Source organism: Chrysochloris asiatica, unplaced genomic scaffold, assembly GCF_000296735.1.
Source record: "Chrysochloris asiatica unplaced genomic scaffold, ChrAsi1.0 scaffold00133, whole genome shotgun sequence".
Lineage (NCBI taxonomy): Eukaryota > Metazoa > Chordata > Mammalia > Afrosoricida > Chrysochloridae > Chrysochloris > Chrysochloris asiatica.
The window spans coordinates 894,422-916,087 of NW_006408651.1; the positions used below are offsets into that span (position 1 = coordinate 894,422).

Below are 21,666 nucleotides of genomic sequence, written 5' to 3' on the forward strand. Positions count from 1 at the left end.
GTTGTTGTGGATGCAGAATGTCAGATAACAAGTTAAGTTAGGAGTAGATGTGTAATAATCACATATGACTTTTGGCTTTTAGTAAAACATTATTTTAAAACAATACATTATGCTACAAACTGAATCATCTCCCAAGTGTTTATAAGTTACAAATGTGGACAGCTGTCACTAGAACTGGGCGAAAAAATAGGATGTGAATATTGTCTTTCTCTAATCCAATACTTGGAGCAAAATTCTACTTAATTATGTTTCCTCAAAATAACAGGTAAAACTGGCTGCGGTATATTGAGTACTTACTATGTATTATCTCATTTAGTCTTGTGAATCACCCATTGAGGATACATTATCACCCCCAATTTACAGACTGAGATATATGGAAGCCAAGAGAGCTAAATTTACTTTGCCTAAGATCTTAAACATACGGAGGTCCAGAGCAAAGACTCTGACCGATGTCTGACACCAAAGACAGTGTTCCTAATCAGTCTTTGCTGTTGTTGGTGGTAGTGGTGGTGGTTTTGTTAAGTGATGTTGTGTTGGTTCCTACTCATAGCGATCCTGTACAGGTTTTACTAGGAGCAGCTGGTGGGTTTAAACCACTGACTCTGTGGTTCAAACAGACCTTGCAATCCATGGCTTATCCGACAGCACCATACCAGGACTCCTGACACTTTCAGTCCTATCCTTCAGCTTGAAGAACTGAGGCAAGGAAAGCTAAACACAATGTATTATAATGATTTATCCAAAATCTCACTTGGACTTGGTGTTTCCATGGCTGCTTTTCATTGCTCCTTTTTTACCCTCATCATTAATTACTACAGTTTCTTCTATTGTTTCTTCTTGATAAGGATAATTGGTATTAGAATAGTAGACCACCCACGGGACCACAGATTTAAACATGTCATTCTGAAGAATTTTAAAGTCTTAAACATGCAGTAAGGGGCTCCAACATCTTAAAATGCTCAATTATTATTTTTTTTTAAAGGAAGCTGTTTAAATATAAGTATTATGTTAAAGCTTGATGCTTAGAGCTCTAAATAAAGAGTTTGTCAGATAAAAATCTTGACTATGTGCTGTTGTTGTTGTTAAGTGCCGTTGAGTCAGTTCCGACCCATAGCGACCCTGTATAGGGTTTCCAAGGAGCAGCTGGTGAGCTTGAACCACTGACCTTGCAGTTCAAATGGCTTTGCAGTCTGGCACATTAACTCACAGTGCCACACAGGGGGCTAATACTGTAATGTTTACTGAAGTTTACAATAGTAAACCCTATGTTTTTGGGTTTTGATTTTTCATGTGGTAACTGATTTTACCATAGATACAGTATTAATAAAAAATAAATAAATAAACACCTCAAATTCTATTAACCAGTTTAGCAACTATATCTGTGTAATTATGCATCTATTCAAAAGTATCTATATGCTAAATGAGCTGAATCATAAATATGTTATTATCTTTTGTTTCAAGATGATATGATTATTTATATAAGCTATATATGGAAGGAGGTATTGCTAAAGAGACCAGTTTGGTCTGCTCCACCTTAAGACACAACACATGTAGAAACATTTCCTATACTTAAAAGTGTCCCAAAATGTTTGAGACGGACGCCGAGCACCTTTATTTCTACACAGTGTGTTTGCCAACTAGATCATCCCTCCCAAATCTGAATAAGGAGGCAACTGTGCTTCTAATTGTCCTTTCTTCCCTAACACGGATTAAAAGAGTTTCTTCTTTTGATAAGCATACCTGGCATCAGTACACATCATCTTGTAACTTTAAACAGAACTTGCAACACAGGTGCAAGGTCGGTGGTTTAAGCTCACCAGCCGCTCCCCAGAAACCCAATGCAGGGTCGCCATGGATCCAAAGTGACTCAATGGCACTTAATAACAACAACAGCAACCATTTATTAATTACTCGTTGGTTAAAGGCCAATTTATGAATATAAGCCTTATCATCTCCAAAAATTATTTCTACCAGATAAATCCAAATCTTTTGTTAAAACCCAGTCTGTTAGGACTCAGCCAAAGTCTGAGCATATGAACACCCTAAGGTTACCTAACAACCCAAGGTACAACGTGCCTCAGCTCATCTGCATGTGACTATTAACTACCATATTAACGGAAGTTGCTTCTCACACAAATAACAATTTTCAGAAAGGTTACGCATTCATCCCGAGACATAAGAAAGGAGAAAAAAAGAGAGTTGTATCCTTACTTAAAAGCTAAGGAACAAAATGTCCTATTCCTCTTATGTCAAAGCTGGAGAACTTCTAATACGCAATTCATATGACCTTCCATAAAGGGAACTCTGAAATACACAGATTTTTGTTGTTGTTTCTACAACAAAGGTACTTACCAGTGAAAATCCACAAGTCACCACATTTTGCTCAGACTTACTTTGGCCATCATTCTCCATGGAAGCAAAGAGTGGGATCTGCCAGTTTGTGAAGATAACTACTTGGGTTGGAATAGGCGAGGGGGGGAGGAAGAAAAGAAAGACTTTCCCTTTAAAACTGAACAGAAGCTGATACCAAGTCACATGACCTTTTACCGTAATTTCTATTAAAATCATTTCATGTCTGGTTGCCTCTGCTCTCCTGGCTCATTTGTATTGTTTACAACAAGTCATTGCACTGGCAGTTAGTGGTAGCGGAATCCATGGTTACCCGTTTTACATTCACTAGTTAAATGGAATGCAGCTCTGCTGTGGGTTTCAGAGTGCCAGCTCTTAAGAAACCACAATCCAGCTATCAATCAGACTAATCTGAGAGAAATTAATCTTATAAACACAAGTATTGTTGCATATTAAAAATTGATAGAAAGGGTGCGCAGGCTTTTATTGGTTGGAGTTACTAAAGTGGACAAGCTGAGATTTGACTTAGAACCTCAGATGTACAGTCTGTGGTCTAAACTGACAGCCATCCATGTTGTGCATCTAAAAAGCTTTCAAAGGTAATAAGACCACCCTTTCAAACAAATCCACCAGTCTCCAACATTTTTGTGAGTATTTATTATACCTGAATATACTTAGAATATAAACAGTGCCTAAATTCAGGTTACCCAGACTGCAATCCCAGCAAAGTAACTTAAACAGATACACACAGGACAGTAAAACACCAAACCGACAGCGCTGGGTAGCATTCAATTAAGACAAAACCTCAGTGGAACGCTCTTTACAAGTAAATTAAAAGGGTAAACGAATATGTTTTATTGTGAACAAGAATGGTACAAATTCATTCCATTGTCCATGAATTTATGTTGCTCATTCTTTTAAAACACATTCCCCACAGCGAACTTGTTTCTTGAGATGGACATGACCAGCAATTATAATTCCTAATAAAAATTTAGAAGTTTTATAGTTCAATGCCCACCTTAATTGTCCCACAAGTCACATAGAAATGCTAAATGAGAACAGCAAATAGTTAAAGCTAACATATTACAACCCCATCTACTGCAAAGTCACTGTATCAGAAGCTAGAATTGATTTGTCTCCTCAGAACGAATTGAAAATGAATGTAACATAACGTCGGAAAAATCCCTCCTGCACTGCTAATCGGATATTGTATAATGGTTGATTGCAGTTTTGCCCTGTACTATTGCTGCCTAAATCATACATACTTACACGTTCTGGGTTCTTCCAAGACTTTGGTGCAGTTTCAAGGACAAATGTCTTAAGGAAGTCTCTCTACTGTGCAGCAGGGAGCCTAGCTCGGATCTGATGACAAGAGCACGGTGCTAAATCTGACAACAGAGAAAGAAACTTCCTGCGTGAAGAGATCTTGGAAAGTCTCAGGGTTAAAAAGGCTGCTTTAAATGTGCTGGTTGATTTGCTCCCTGGTTGTGTATACACAGTAGCAGCTGATCTGTGTTTGCAGCCCTGCAGAAAGGAACCTTTACTGAAAACCAATGGCATCACATTTCAACGGAGCTGGTGCCAAGTGCTGGAGAGCAAAGCAACCTTTGACAACTTCACACAATTCAAACCAGCAGACTTACCACAGGTCAGGGAGGAGTTTAGAAAGAGTCTCCCTACTGGGTTTTGTCTCGAATATGTTAGCGCAGTACCTGGGAAACCAAACACTGTCACCGGCTGGATTTTGGCAACCATGTAAGGTCTTTCCTGATCTGATCTTAAATATAGTCTCTGTCTCTGCTGTGCTGAATCTACTATATTTCAACAGAATTTTAAAGAATGAATCCAGATTTAAACAATATATTTCCCTCAGTTTGTTCTATAAGCAGCAAGTCCACAGTGTGTAACTAATCCTATGCTGAGCAATTAGACCCCCTCAGATGTTCCTCACCAATAAATTGACGGGGTGTGGGGAATACACATATAGGATTAGATAGTGTCACACTTAATTTTTTCTGTATTTAGCCTTCAATTCAGAAACTGGAGTTTTAAATATAGTCTCTTCCATTGAAGTCCATTTTATTATTGTTTGTTATAAATTGGGGGTGACAGAAAACTTCATTCCAGTAAAACCTACTATTATATTGAGGCTATAGATATGTTAGGAGTCCTGGTGTGGCGCTATAGGATAAGCTCTGGACGGTTGTTAACTACTAATGGTTCAAACCCACCAGCTGCTCCCTGGAAACCCTATACAGGGTCAGTATAAGTCAGAACTGACTCGAAGACACTTAACAACAACAAATAGGTACATTTGGACTCTTGGTGTGACATTATAGGATAAGCACTAGACAGCAAACCAAAAAGTCAGTGGTTGAAACCCACTAGCTGCTTCTTAGAAATCCTGTACAGGATTGCTATAAATCAGAATTGACTATACGGCATTTAACAACAACAATAGGTATATTAAGAACAGACAGGTGATGTTGTTCAGTAGATAAATTACTTTCTGTGTTCTCATCCGTAATATGGATGAGAATGGAAATTCCAGATTTTGCCAACTCTAAGAGTGAAAGTTAAAAGAGAGGTAGGGGTTGGGGAAACGGCTGAGAGCTGTACAAATGTAACCCAAGTCATTGGTTAACCTCTTCATTATTTCTGAGTTCCACACTGCTCTTCGTTTCCCTTCTGTCTCTATGACAAGTCTAGGTTATGGTATATTATATGGTATTTTCTCACTATTGTGCATTTTACTTCAAAGGGCAGAAATCAGAATTGACAGTTTAACAAAAGGCCGTGTTAAATGTGTCAGTCAGCACAAGGGAGTTTTCTCCTACTTCTCTGAAAGCTGACCCAGGAGCGGCCTGAGCAACTAGTGAATTATCCAAGGCCTTGGCTTTTCATTTTGACCACAGTATTGTTTAGATATAATGATAATTCTCTTACAGACAAACGCCAACATAATGTAATAAACAATCTGGGCTCTGGTGCCTGATAGATTTAGCTTCTTATCCTGATTTTACCCTTTTCTACCTGTGTGGGTTGGGAACGGCTTGCTGAATTTCTGTTTCCCTGCCTGTGAAATGGAGACAATATATCTTTGATACAAGATTACTGTAAAGATTTAAAGGATAACATATGTCAAGTGCTTAGCATAGTGCCTGGCATAAAGACATTTACAAACATCTTCTAAGCCTCCTTTTGGAGCCAGGCACAGTGCCAGACATAGGGGTACAAAGTCAATTAAGAAGTGATCCTTACCCTCAAGGGAAGTTCCATAATTTCTAGGGTTTTCCTCCTTTCCCCCATAATTTATATAGTCTCTACTATAAAACATAAAAACATTTTCAAACACTTTGTTTGATTTAATCTGCAGGGAAATCCCATGAAATGCATAAAACTAGATGCCACAGGACCTGAATATATTTCCTTGTTATACTTAAGGTAGCCATGAGTTGGAACTGACTTAACAGTGATTATCAACAACAGGTCCAACTCACTTATGAGGAAACTAAGGCATAAAAAAATGAGGATCACACATCTAGTCAATAATAGGGAGAATTTCAATCCATGCCCTCAATTAAGTGGAGTATTTTTAGAGTATTACATATGAATTGACTATGTAAGATTCATTTTTTTCTACAGCTCTGTATCTTATTATCCTAACATTTTCATGTGTATATATAGATAGGTTGTTGTTAATTGCCATCAAGTTAATTCCAACTCATAGTGACCATGTATAGGGGTTCTGAGTACTGGCTGGTGAGTTTGAACCACCAATCTTGATGTTCAAACCAACCGTTAGTTCCAGTGCTTATCCTACAGCGCCACACCAGGACTCCATCTATAGATACAGATAGGTGTGGCGCTGTAGGATAAGCGCAGGACCTCAAGGTCAGTTTGAACCACAGGTCGGTGGTTCAAACTCACCAGTCACTCCTTGGAAGCCCTATACTGGGTTGCTATGAGTCAGAACTGACTTGACAACACTTAAGAACAATATAGAAATATAAATACATTGAACTTCTATAACGGTAGTGTAAGTTCCTTAATTAGACTATATAAGAACATTTCTTCGCATTCTGATAGACCTAGCATGGGCTAAGATTTAACATATTTAATAACTTAAGCTGGTTAAATTTTGCTATCTATGAATGAGATTATAAAAAAATAGAAGTCTTCAACAAATGAATATATGGAAGCTGTGTTCAGCCTTCCAGTGCTCATGGTATATTTTTGATTAGTTCCAAATAATCTGTACATGTCAAAATTTTACATAATGACATAATTAAGGCACTGGATGATTGCCTTCTTCATTTGTGTAGTCTATATTTTGTGCAATGAGACCCTGGTACATTTTGATAAAAGTAATTAAATATTTATTTAAAAATTCAAGACATCGCTTGCCTTGTAGGTTTACTCCTAGTAGATTTAATAGGTTACAGAGTGTAGAGTTCTGTTGATCATTATCTTGTAAATCAGAACAGAGCACACAGTTAACCTCAGTTAGAATCCAAGTTGTTTTTTTGAGAACATATGCATATACATATATTCTCTAAATATTTATAAGCATTGTGACTTAAAATTATATAATATTCATAAATATTTTAAATATTTAGCGAAAATAAATGTTCTCTAAGTATTTGGGAGCTCTGGTAGCATAGTGGTTACGAGTTCGGTTGCTAACCTCCAGGTCAGCAGTTTGAAACTATCAGCCATCCTACCGGAGAACGATGTTTTCTGCTCCTGTGAAGATTTACAGCCTCAGAAACCCTATGCCGGGCCACTACGAGTCACTAAGACTCCACAGCCCACTACCACCACCATATATTCTCTAAGCATTTATGGTAATTTATACACACACACATATGTTGTTGTTAAGTGTCATCAAGTCGATTCTGACTCATAAAGAGCCTTTGCTGGATTTCTGAGGCCTAGCTGGTGGGTTTCAACTGCTGACCTTGTGGTTTGCAGTCCAGTGCTGATCCTACAGCACCATACCAGCAGTCTCTCTCTCTCTCTGTATATATATATTGTTGTTGAGTGCCACTGAGTAGGTACATAGTGACCCTGAGTAGGGGTTTCAAGAAGCAGCTGGTGAGCTTGAACCACTAAACTTGTGGTTGAAAACTGATCCTGCAGTTCAGTGTATTAGCACACAGTGCCACACCTGGACTCCATATATATGGAGCGTGATGACTCCGTACCATAAGCACTGGACTGCTAACAACAAGGCCCATGGACCAAGCCTGCCAGCCACCCCAGAAAGATGAAGTTTTCTGCTCTTGGGAAGATTTAAAGTCTCAGAAAGTCTATACATGGTTATGAATTGGAACCAACTCGATAGCACTTAACGACAATATATATGAATGTTGTTGTTGTTAAGCACCGTAGAGTCAGTTCTGACTCATAGTGACCCTGTACAGGGTTTCTGAGGCTGTAAATCTTTACGGGAGCAGGAAGCCTCTTCTTTCTCCCATGGAACAGCTGGTAGTTTCGAACTGCCAACCTTGAGGTTAACAGCCTGATTCGTAAACACTATACATTTATATATATATATATATATTCCAAAGAGCAGAAATTGCTTTAATTATAGGAGACATCTGTCACTAACTCATACATAAAAATAAAAATATTCTTGAATTGAGATCTATATAGTTTCTAGAACTTAGGAATTCAGTTGATGCATTACATGAATTGGAGTCCTGGTGTGATGCTGTAGGATAAGCACTGGACTGCAAGATGGATTTGGACCACAAGGTCAGTAGTTCAGACTCACCAGCCACTCCTTGGAAACCCTATACAAGGTCACTATGGGTCAGAGCCAACTCAGTGTCACTTAACAGCAACAACATTACATTAATCAGTTCTAATGTTATACCCTGAAAATTTTTTTAAATGGCATTTACATAATAATTTATAAGGATGTACTTGAGGACACTTAACAACAACTGCCAGATATGAGTTCTTCAGCCTTAAGAAAACTCCAAGACATTTAGATTAATATCAGTGTCGTGGCAAAAGTGCAAAGGACAGGCATTGTATGAAACAAAGAAAACAATTACGGAATGCACTGTTTTGTTTCCAAAATCATTTACTTGCTTATTTAGACAAGCTGTGGCCATCTGTAAGGGAAAGTAAACATGCTTTTCAAGCACTGGCACTGCATACATTAGAATTATCGGGCTTGCTAACATCTTATACATCTAACTGGCCAGCTGCATACTATTTCCTGCTTCCTCCCTAAATAAAGTAATATGTAAAGTACCTACCACAATGCTTAGTACTTGGTCCACAACGGACAAGAAAAAGGCTACTCTGCAATTAAACAAATTCTCCTAGGACTTGACCAGACCATCAGGTCAGCACCAGCACTGGTATGGCGCTTGTAGGTTAAGCGCTGGACTGCTAACCATGAGGTCAGCGGTTCACACTCACCAGTTGCTCTCGGGATTCCTACACAGGGTCACTGTGGTTATGAGTAGGAAACAACTTGGCGGCACTTAACAACTGTCAGCACAAAGAACTAGTTGGCCTAATTACTATTCCTCACCGTCTATAACTGAATGATTTTAGTTTGTTGTTGTTAATTGCTGCCTAGGTAACTTCTCTTTGCAACTCCAATGTGGAGAATAGAACTGCTCTTTAGAGTGGCTTTTCAGAAATAGATAGCCAAGCCTGTCTTCTGAGGCACCACGAGGTGGGTTCGAATCACCAACTTTCAACTAACAGTTGAGTGTTGTTTAAGTGCCATCGAGTCAGTTCCGACCCATAGCGATCCTGTATAGGATTTCCAAGAAGCCACTAATGAGCTTGAACCGCACACCTTGCAGTTCAAACTAAGTTTGCAGTCCAGCTCATTAACCCACAGCGCCACACCAGGACTCCGTTTTTGCAACCTACGAGCACTTTTATGCCCATCAGTCATTTTCAACTTTAACAACCATCTTGAGAAGTGGATTCTCTTACTATTCCCATTTCCACAGATGCTAAAAGTTCAGAGAGCTAAATAAGTTCACAGACTATATAGACAATGGAGTCCTGGTGTGGCGCTGTGGGTTAATGCGCCAGACTGCAAAGCCGTTTGAACCGAAAGGTCGGCGGTTTAAGTTTACCAGCTACTCCTTGGGAACCCTACACAGGGTGGCTATGGGTCGCAACCGACTCGACGGCACTTCACAACAACAACAACAACATATAGACAATAAGTGACCAAATAGAAATTTCAAACCGTGTGCTCTAACCGTAATCCCAAAGTGTTTTCATATAACTGTGCTCTCCCTCCAGAGAGATTATGCACACATTAATTTCCCTGTTTTTCTTTTTCACAGCCCACCACTCAGTTACACACACACAAGGCTATCTCCACACGCACAGACTCACATGTCTCCAGTTTTTTGCATTGTTTTCACACACACACACACATCAATTATCTGCCATTTTTTTCTTTTCTCATATGACTTCAGAGAATACTCTCTCTCTCTCCATGTTTCCTTACTCTCTCACTTCTCATTAAATTCAAATGTCAAAAACAGATCTTAGCACAGATGATAATCTAAGAAACAGTATTAATGTTACAGTATTTCAACAGAAATAAAAATCATATATTTTGAAAGTAAAGGTAGGAGTATTAAAGAACCACTGCAAGCAGTGCCTAAAACATTTGGATGTTTCTAAAAGTCCTTTTCAGAAACTATATAATAGTTTCTATATATCTCTTTAACATTCAGTTATATATGTAGTCTCTTAAACAACAATCTTGCAGATTCTAGGTAAATAAATGATAAACTATCATTCCATTTTGTTGCCTTTATATTTATCACTTGTATCGTAATAAAACTGGTTTTTACATTATTTTTCATCACTGACATACAAGATTTCACTCCAATAAGTAACAACAGGCTTTTGTAGCTTAACCCCAGAAAGTAATCAGCACTGAAAATTGTTTTCTGTGATAAAGTATGTTTTGAGTGTCGAATAATTGATCTAACATAAAACTTTTAATGCAAACTTGACTCTAAATTTCATGAACCAAACCACTGAACTCATTTACTACTTTTGCATATTCATATAGCATAAGGCTGGGAGCATGGTGGCTTTGTATGGTAAGCATTGTGAACCCGAGTCCGAGGTTCCAGCTCACCAGTTGCTCAGTGGCAGAAAGATGAGACTTCATGCTCCCATGAAGATTTGTTGTTGTTAAGTGCTGTCGACTCGGTTCCGACCCATAGCGACCCTTTACAGGGTTTCCGAGGGTGTAAATCTTTACGGGAGTAGAAAGCCTCATCTTTCTCCCGCAGAGCGGCTGGTAGTTTCGAACCACTGACCTTAAGGTTTGCAGCCCGATTCGTAACCACTACGCTACCAGAGCTCCTTCCCATGAAGATTTAAAGCCTAGAAAATCCAATACAGGGTCACTGTGAGTCAGAACTGACTTGAAGGCACTTAACAACAGCAACATGGTTGAAGGCTACACTTAGGTAAAAAATTAGTGTATAGCATAGAATTCTAATGGGTATATATTATTGGGCTAATTAATCGATTGCTTCATCCAGAATCACAGGAACAAATAAATTGGACACCATTTAATCTGAAGCCCTTATTGTAGAACTGAGGAGGCAAAGGCTCACCTAGAGTCTCTGATAATGAACCAACAGATTGCACCACAAACTGCTCCGGCCACCATCTTGACTGATCTTAGATGAAGACTGACTGTCAGTAATATACACATTCAACTATAAAGAACAAATTTTTAACTTTGAAGAGCGCTAGTTCAAAAGATAAGGAGCTCTGGCAGTGTAGTGGTTATGAGTTGGGCTGCTAACCTCAAGATCAGCAGTTCAAACCTACCAGTAATTCCGAGGGAGAAAGATGAGGCTTTCTGTTCCCGTAAAGATTTACAGCCTCAGAACCACTATACAGGGCCACTATGAGTCAGAACTGACTCCACAGCATACCACCACCACCAGTTCAAAATATCATCAGATATTATGTACCACTTCTGACACCTTAGGGAACTAAATATTCATACTAGATAGGAAATTAATTTTTAATAACTGAATTGAACTGTTTTTCTAAATAGACAGCCTTGGAGTTCTCTTCACACATAATAACTTGGAAGTATATACAGGCTGAATTTACCATAACAGCATACCCACAGTCTCTTAGAAGACTATAATATAACTTGTTAACTATTTCCCTGATTGATGCTTGAAAATACACAGGGCATGAAATGATGTCTGCAACCTTAACATTTTTCTCAAGACCAATGGTGGGCAGAATATATATTCCAAAAAATCATGTTGGTTGCTTATTACATGTCAATTTCAATTGAGGTATAGAATAAGCAATTATACATGCTCCACCAAAAACTTTGAAAAGCAGTAGATGTCACCTCATCAAGGGTAGAAAAAAGACAAAAGGAAAGATGGAAAAGATGGAGGAACAGAGGGACAGAGGAAAAGCAAGAGGAAGGGTGAAGGGGACAGAGAACAAACTCTGATTAAAGGATCTCTTTTTATATAAGGTTAACATTACAAAAAGTGATTGCCTCCCTGCATAAGAAAATGAAATAAATATTCCTCCAAAGAACAGTTTATGGATTATGTATGGTTACAAACTGTAATGCACTATACAAATGTTAGTCATTCTTATTAGTATTTAACATATATGGAAATTTGCTTCACAATCTATAATTGCATTAATAAAAATAGGTATTCATGAATATAAATTATATTGGTCATAAAATCAGCCTTATTAATCTAATATATCTTAGAGTGAGTCTGGATTTAAATGGGCCATTCTGATTGCATAGATATTTAGAAGATTATTTATTCTACATAAGTATCTATCAGAACTAGGTATACAAAAGTTTGTACTAGCTTCATATAAAGTTGGCATCTTGAATTTGAATCTTAAAAAAATATATATATTATGTTAAATATGCCTATTTATCAACTTTAAAAGTAATATTAAATCCACATCCTTTTAAAAATTCTGTCCTGGTTATTTTTTTTTTAGCAGATGTGCCTTTTAAGAGCAATTATAACTGTTCAAAGGTAAATGCAACATCTCTGTCACTTTCTGCAATGTCTTGCATTCAATCACAGAAATTTCAATACATGCAATTCACTTTGAGATAATAATGACCACTTGCTTAAATAAATAAAGCATCCTTCATAATAAAAATATAAAAAGGCACAGCTTAAATCTATAAATGATTCTTTGGTCCTATAGGTATTAGTAGAGTCCTGATGTGGCACGGAAGGATCAGCACTTGAACTACTAACCATGAGGCTGGCAGTTCAAACCTGCCAGCCACTCCTCGGAAACCCTATACAGGATCGCTATGAGTCAGCACCAACTCCACTGCACTTAACAACAATAATAAAAATAATCATTAACACTCCGTTAAATATCTGTTTATGCTGTATATGTGTTAGGGAAAATAAGAGGTAGGATTTATTCTTAATACAATGGAGGTGGTAAGCTAAAGATATAGTAGCCTTTCATAATTGGAGAGTCCGGATCAAGTAAATGAACGGTATCTAACCTCCAAGGAAAAGAAAACTTCCCTATGTATGTGATAAAGGTACATTTAGTCATAACATTAGTCACATTGTATACTTTTGGAATTTTTTAATTTAGCTATTTGTAGGGGCTTTTCCAGTTATCTGAACCAGAGGTTCTGAAATCATAAGGTTCTGTGTATCTATATCATATTTTAAATGACTGTGTTACTTTCTGCAATCATCTCTTGAGTGAAAACCCGTTGTCTCTTAATCTTGGCCACATTTACTACTGATCCTCATACAACGTGGGTGAAAACCATCTCCAGATCATTCTGGAGAAATATGCTTAGGCTACCCTACAGCATTCCATATCCATCCCCTAACATGAATGGGAGAGAGCATCCAAAAGAACTTTCTTGCACTGATTCCTCAGTCCCACTTACTCTACTGGGATGATCACACTAACTGTATCATTTCATAGCTTTAAAAATTTCACCTCAAAGGGACAATTGAAAACTGACTTGTTTGCTCAGCAGTCGCAGTATACTACTGTGACTTTTGAAAGACAGCGTAAATGAATACAAAAATATATATCATTGTATCCTAAAACTTTGTGATCATTACTTCTTAACAGCAGATGCTGCCGTTCATGGGGAAATAGTCAGATGGTTTTCTCATACCAGTGGTTCAACTGAAAGATTCACCAACTGCTCCTTGGAGAAAATGTAAGATCTGCATTTAAATGAAGCTATAGAGTATTTCCAACTGCACAGTATCTAGAAGGCAGATACTGTCAAGGCTTCATAGTGAGAATAACTCAAATTGTATTAGGTACATTGCAATGCTGTAGCTATCTCCATTTCATAGGACTCGGGCTATTTCCTAACCTTCTTTTTCTTCTGTGCATTCTTTGCAATATTTGTCCTGAGAAGTTAAAATTAAAACCTTGCTCCATGGCAAAGTCTTCATGCTCACAGTGAGCAATTACTACTGTACATATCATTTCTGATGTGTACAGAAAAAGATCACAGAAGATAGCCTGGCCAGAAATGTTAAATAATTGAAAAGTATAATGACTTAATAGAGTAGTAAGCTTAGTTTACAATGCAGTCAATTTAAAGCCATAAAAATACTGTGTAAAAATTTTATCTTGTGGTTGACCATTCCATATCCTATCTATTATTCAAAAGTATCTCAACAGTGTTTTTCTTCATTAATGTGGCTTTTGGCATTTTCCTCAAAATCTTTGTCCTCACAGTTTTCCAACAATTCTGAAAAAAAAAAAAAGTAAAAAAAAATCTCTGTTATATCATAAATTCCCCTCACTAAGATAATGAGTTTTTCAGTTTCTAATTGAAGTCAATTTCATAGGTCAATCTGTAAGGCATACTTTAACCTCTTTAAATATGATTTGTTTTGCATTTAATAGAGTCAAGCATATAAGACACATAAAAAAAAAAAAAGGACGAAAACAACTTATATCTGTAAACAAAAGAAGAGCCTCATAAATAACCCCTTTTCCTGCGACACACTAATCCAGGGATTGTCTGTATTACAAAATGTCATGGGGCATGAGGAAAGTTTTGCCTTGAGTGTTCAGTGACGGTGCATAGCTTGTCTGTAAAGGAGGAAAAAGAGGCATTTAGGTTCCGTTTCAAACATAAGCCCACTTCCCTCTGGCAGGCTTTTGCTAAACTTCTAGCTGCAACCCAAATGTCCCTATAAACAAGGTTTCTGAGAGCAGCCCAGGATATTCTTCTCAGCAAACACTTTCCCTATAAACCCTTCCGCTGTCTATCTGTATAGTTAGTTATCTTGCTGAACTGCCATTCTCATGCTGATTCAAATTCAGAACTCCAAATGAAAGATGAAATATCTAGGAGATCACTTAATATTGAAATACTGTTGCAGTAATAAGTGGTGCTCAGTTGGAGATGGGAACACGGTACTCTCATGGTAACCTTTTAATTTCGGGGAAAATTGTACAGAATAAATTGAGCGGAGCACACATGGAAACCTAATCGATTGATCTGCTCTATTTTGTTAAAACACCACCCAACAGACTCACCTTGCACCCCTTGCAATTTTGCTAAAGAAGACCTGCAGACCTCAGTCCGAACCATACATGAAAATGTCAATGCTATTTTGATTTATTAAGGGAAAGAAATGATCATTTATATATGCTGAATGATTATGGGAAGAAGAGTAGAATGTATGTATATGTATGTGTGTATGCAAATGTATGTATATAGATGTGTATATGTATGTATGCATTTATATGTCCCACAGATACACAAAATTGTGAAAGAGAATATTGGTACACAAATATTTACCTTTCCTGAAAACACCACTGTGAAAGTGGAGGTGCATACAGCGGGCAAAATGATGAAAATGAGATAATACCAAACATCTTAAGGCAATGAGTAGCTGAGCCTGGGAACTCAGGACCATAGTCTCAGGGGACACCCAGGTCAGTTGGCACAACAAAGTACACAAAGACAATGTTCTATATTCTACTTTGGTGAGTGGCTTCTGGAACATTAAAAGCTCATGAGCGACCATGTAAGGTGCAGTTATAGGTCTCTCCATATGTGGAAGAAAGAAGAGTGATGAGAACTGGAGATGCTTGGAATCAACTGGTCCAATAGACTAACCTGACCCCAAGACCAGAAGAATTAGATGCTGCCCAGTTAACACTACCAACTGCCCTGCATGCAAACACATTAGAGGGTCCTAGATGGAGAAGCATAATGTGTAGAATAAAAACTCAATTTAAAAAAAAAAAAAAAAAGATCAGGCTTACTGATAAGAAAGAGACTGTAGGAACCTGAGACTGTGGCCCTCAACCACCCTTTAGGTCTGGAAAGAAACATGTATATAGGGAGAACAACACTAGTAAGATGTGCTCACTATGAATGAGAGGATGGTCAATGATTCAAAATCTAAGGGGCAACATGTACTTAAGGACAAGGTGAGAAGGAATGGGAAGGTGGGTAGAAAGGAAATAGTAGCCATAGGGAGGAAGCAGATGACTGTTGTTCCATGGAAGAGATTGCAATCCTTGAGATGAAACAAAGTGCTCTATTTGTGGAATGTGAAACTGATGATCTTGTCTGTAAACTTTCACTCAATTCACAACAAAAAGTAAAAAAAAAAAAAAAAAAAGGAAAACAAAAAGAAATGATCATTTCTTTATGCAATCAATGGGCACCTTTATGTGCCAGATGATGCCATTCTCAACATGCACGTTGTAATAATATCATAACTTGGAAGATGAAAGAGAATTGTTTTTTTTTGGGGGGGGGGAAACAAATGAAGCTTTGCATCAGACAAATGTGCATGCCTCTAGGTCATCTGGGACTGCTCCTTTACACACACAAGCCTTTTCATATTTGAAGGGAGAAAAAGCTAACAATGTCATTTCATCTCTGTCACTTATTATTTATTTTAATTTTTCTTGTACCTTCTCTATGATAGTCATTCCTCATCTCAATTTTAAGAACTGTTCAAATCTCCCTCTCCTTTCCACAAAGACTGAACTGTTTCTCAGGTTGGTTAACTCAGTTTGATAACAACAGATCTACTGGATAGGGAAATAAATAAATAGATAAAAGGAACCCTGAAACAATTCCTTAATCCCATTCTCCGACCTTCTTCTCTTGGACATTTCTCCTTCTTTTTTCTTGCTAGCTGCTTCTGCATTTGGGTATTTTCCAAACACACTCCCCTATTTGGTCTTTGGACAGCGTGAGAAACAAACCAGAGTTGCTCTTCAAAACTAGACCAAGCCATTCAGCTGTCCCTCAACACTTCAAAACATCAGCAGATCTCTTGATCTTGACTTAAAAGTATTAAGCTGGGTGTTTTTGGGGTTTTTTTTTAAGTAATAGGAAGTCTTGTGTGGACCTAACAGTTTCTTTTAGCCTACATGCTTTTATTTTTCCTTTTTTAAAGAGAGAGAGTGCTATTTTCAACATTGCCCTCTGGTTTATGCTAGTAAAATCATTTGCTTTCTGTGTGTGTCTTGTGTCTTATTGCACGGCCACTGGTTCTGGTACTACAACACAAACATAGCAAACGTGTTTCCCTAGCTTAAGCAGACCCATGTGGCAATTCACAACATGACTGAAACAAGCACAATAAATAAGCACACAATCATTCTACAGCACTGAGGCATGCGAGAGATGGGGAATGTCTCCAAGTCCTCCTGGACTCTTCCAGAATTGCTCATTAAGATTCTGGAAGGGGGATGGGGTGCAGCTTGGAAAAGGTTGCCAGGAGGGTAGTGAGAAGGGGAGGAGAGGAGCTTTGCCCTCTGTACCTTTATATCTCTGAGAATCTCCAATCTCTAGACATGGGGGGTGGGGGGAGGTAAAGGGGTCTCAATCCTAGGGACACTTCTGACTGACTGGAGAGGTAGATGGGGTTGGGTAGTTGGAAATACTTAAATGACGACTGGTAACCTCCCGGCAACTTCACAGAGTCCCTCAGGAAGGTGAAAGGGTTGGGGAGAGGGTAGGGACAGAGGCTTAGAGGACAGGAATCAGCAGCAGCAAACACTAGAAGGATTTACCCACCCATGACAGCCGTCCTCAACTCCTGACACCATCATCTCCCCAAAGACCCCTTCCCCAGATCCTCTCTCCCCCAAAGACCAAGGACTTACCCCCTAGCCCCTCTCTGTGCCAGTGCCCTAACTCTGCCCACACTCTTTGCCACTTTACCAAGCACTGAAGTCTCTATCCAGGAAGGGGGAGGGGAGGGGTGTTTCAAGAACAAATCTAATTTCAATTAGAATTCGTCTGTGTCTCTAGCACACACGCTGACAGTTTTGCAGTCTTGGTAACGCAAGTCTGCTAGAGGAGGGCAGTACTTATGGTTGTGTTATTGAGGGAGGGGGTTGCTTTTTTTCTTTTTCAAGAGACTCTAAGCAAGTGAAGGGGGAAAGAGGTAGCAATAAAGATTTCAGCCAGGACTGCAAATAAAGAATGCCCCAGATGCAAATGTCTGTCTCCAGATGTTGATGATAAGGATTTGGACCAGTTACCTTGGCAGGGTCAGAACTGCAGCAGGTTAATCAGGTGAGTCGTCGGGGATTTTAAAGAAGCCGAAGCCGGTTTCTTTGGCTATGAAAGTCTACAAAACCCCCATGCAGGAACATTGCACATCTTACACACGCCTCCTTTAACTGGGCTCCCGCGACCTCAGCAGGCGAGGGGGTGCTGGCCGGCCCGCCGGTGGCAAGGGCACGGCCACCCGCTCTGCCCCTGCGGGCGCGGGGCCGGCCTGGCACCCTGGGTCCGCGTCCCGAGCGGCTGTGCACTCACCGAGCCGGGCTGCGAGGGGCAGAGGGGCGCCCGCGGCTAGCCAGAGCGCCGAGGCGCCTCCCTTTTCTCTTGGTAGCGTCGGTCCGCACTCCCTGTGACCCAGGACGTCATGATGCCTGTCTGTTTTCTCAATGATAACTTGGCAGAAGAAGAGAGAGGCTGCCAGGTTCTCCTCGGGTGGTTACGTGGTATGTGCACATTTCTGTTTGCATGCGTTTCTCTCTTTTTAAAAATAAATATCTATGTTTTTAAAAAAATTCCCGGCACTGTCATGATTTGATTGCCTTATTGCGTTTGCATAATTGACGCCTCTGGGTGTGTATATATGTGTGTATGTGCGTGTGATTTTTTTTTCCCCTTTAAATCCTGCTGCTACTGCCGCCGCAGCCGCTGCGAAGGGAAAGCAAGCATGCGTTCATCTTTTGTCTTTCATTTTACCTTCAGGGTGACATTCAGTGCCAACTGCTCCCTTTTGACCGCCTCCAATCCTCGCCTGGGCAAAATAAAAATTTAAGATATAGGGAGAGGGGAAGAAAGAGCCCCTTCTGACCGAATGTTGGGGTTTCCATTCCTTCAACTACCGGATCCCAGACCTACACGACCCACCTCCCAACCCTGAAAACCCATTTTCCCATCTACCCACCGGCCCAGGCAGAGAATCGGCACCAAGACATTCGAAGAGCATCCACTCAGAATCAGTTACTCATGTTCTCGGTTGGTTGGCACTTGCTGACTTGCATCTCAGTAGCCTTCCCAGTGTGTAGGCCTCTTACAACTGGAGCTATTTTTGTCTCCCAGAGATGTTCTATAAAGCCTTTTAAAAATGGGGAGGAGACCGGGAAGGAAAATAGAGAAAGAAAGAAAAGCCCAAACCCCTATCTGAGGGACTGCATGGCACAACATAATATTTGGAAGAGACTCCCGACATATGACCCATCAGGGACTTTTGGAAGGGCAAAAAGGATAACTAGGTTTTTTTATGTGGATTATCCCGCAGCAGCAGGAAAACTTTAGTATTATTCTTTAACACAAGATATTATTGCTGACGATTCATTACCTTCGTCATTTTAACAGTCATGTTCTCTAGAATCTGTAGGAAAGGCCTCAAGACTAATCCTTAATATATATCTGTAGACATGACAATGTAGTTTCCATGGCGTGGGTGTGACCACATGACAGGTAATGCACTGATTACTTCTTTTATAATATTTAGCTTGTGTGCGTTTTACACTGTTTGTCATGTTTTATGTAACTTCGGTTAGTCATAGTTTACCTCTCATCATTTGGATACTACTGGTCAATGTGACTATAGCCAGATTTGGCAAACACTTTGCCTCTTTTTTGTCACTAACAACCCATTTGGAGAAGAGGGACTAATTTAGGTTTCTGGTGGATTTTTTTTTTTTTTTTCTTCTCCTCTCAAGTCCAACGTTGACCTTAGTTACCATCATGTATTGGTAAAGTCACTGTTCCTGAGGATTCCAAATTCCTAAAAGATGAGAGCAGAGGCCAAGATTGCAATAATTAATTAATTAATTAATTAATTAAAGCACAAAAGAGAATGAAAAGCCAAGCAGATCTGAAAAGCAAAGCAGATGGGGAGAGAAAATCTTAACTCATCCAAGATAATCTGCAGCTGCTGTAGTTTTAAAAATAGTTTACCTATTTGAAAGGTTGGCTAAATTTAATGAAACTAACAAGTAACTTGTTAGATCTTTTCTCTTTCGAAATTTAATCTGAGTCACTAACAAATTCCAGAGGCAAGATGTAATTATGCCAAGATCAGGCGACATTCAGGGTTAGAGAAAAGCTGTGCTGAAGTAGACCTTAGAAGGTTCTGAGGGCTGTTGACTAGTGGTCAGATGCCAACACTTGAACAGGGACTCACCACTCTTGACAATTCTGTATAACTCCTCTGACTCTGCTTATCAGTCTCCTTGGAATGTTGAGAGAATGAATAGGTACAATGCTTAGAGATCGTCCAAGATGATTCTAAAGAGGAACAAGGGTCTACTTAAAACCACCGTAAGAATTATCTACATGAGTTATTGGTAACTTTCCAATAACTATCCAAGAGACATTTGTTAATATTCAATCTACCAACCTAAACCTGGTTCATTATTTTTATATATATATTATTTGTTTCCTCCTTCCCTTCCTTTTTTCCTTCCCTCTTTCTCTTCCTCCCTCCCTTTCTTCTTTCTTTTCTTTTTTACTTATTAAACTTTGAACTAAACCTTACAGACTCACCACAACAGCAAGTACCATAAGTTTTACGCTTTATCACTGTACCCAACCCTACACACACACACTTATTTTTTTTTTTTTCAAACAAATGCCTTCCATGCTATTTGCCTCCATTTCACATACTGGTGGTGGCATTCAAGTAGTTCCCTTACCCCAGGATTGAAATGTTTGAGCAACTAGCAAAGGGTCGAACAAGACTACTCAAGCTTCCTAGAGGTTTAAATAGATCCTTTCTAAACTCAAATATTCTAAAACTAACTTCTTTAGCTAAGAGATCTTTTTTGTTTATTTATTCAACATCAGCCTCCTTAGACTTCTTTCCAGTCTTCATTTTCTGGCATTATTATAAATATGGTGGTGGTGGTCGTGTGCCAGGGAGTAGGTTCCAACTCCTAGCTACTGCATAGGGTTTCTGAGGCTGTAAATCTTTACGGGAGCAGAAAGCGTCATCGTTCTCCTATGGCAGTTTCGAACTGCTCACCTTGAGGTCAGCAGCCTGACTCGTAACCACTATGCTACCAGAGCTCCTTTAATAGTTAATATTACTAGTTTGTTCACTTTAAATTCCCAACCAAACCAAAGGGTATAAAAATGCTTACGTTATTGCATTGGGCAAATCTGCTGCACAAGACCTTTTTAAAGTGTTGAAGTGTAAAGATGTCAGCTTGAGGACTAAGGTGCGCCTGACCCAAGCCATGGTATTTTCAATAATCTCATATGCATGCAAAAGCTGTGCAGTGAATAAGGAAGACCATAGAAGAATTGATGCTTTTGAGTTATGGTGTTGGAGGAGAAAATGGAAAGTGCCATGGACTGCCAAAAGAGCCAATAGATCTGTGTTGGAAGAAGTGCAGCCAGAGTGCTCCTTGGAGGCCAAGATGGCCAAACTTTATCTCTCATACTCCAGACATATTGTCAGGAGGGACCAGTAGCTGGAGAAGGATATCATGTTTGGTAAGATGGAGGGTGAGAGAAAAAGAGGAAGACCCCAATGAGATGGATTGGCCAAGTGGTAGCATCAATGGACTCAAGCGTGGCAACAGTAGTGAGTTTGGCCCAGGATCAGGCAGTGTTTCATTCTGCTGTGCATATGGTCGCTAGGAGTCGGTACTGACTCAATGGCACTTAACAACAACAACAATAATGGTTAGATTTAATGGCGGTGGTGGTGGTGTGCTGTGGAGTCGATTCTGACTCATAGCGACCCTGCATAGGGTTTCCGAGGCTGTAAA

At 39.3% G+C, this 21,666-nt stretch overlaps 1 protein-coding gene across 2 annotated transcripts in view; it reads right to left on the reverse strand.

Annotated features, from left to right (window-relative positions):
* The window catches only part of LOC102824254 (estrogen-related receptor gamma-like), an 812,051-nt gene extending 794,030 nt beyond the window's left edge, over positions 1 to 18,021 (reverse strand). Inside the window, exon 1 of one of the 2 annotated variants that reach the window (XM_006869693.1) lies at positions 17,908 to 18,021. The gene's annotated coding sequence lies outside the window, so the exon portion shown is untranslated. The remainder of the gene's footprint in view (positions 1 to 17,907) is intronic. The other variant, XM_006869694.1, reaches the window with a different exon arrangement.
* Between the last annotated feature and the right edge of the window lie 3,645 nt (positions 18,022 to 21,666).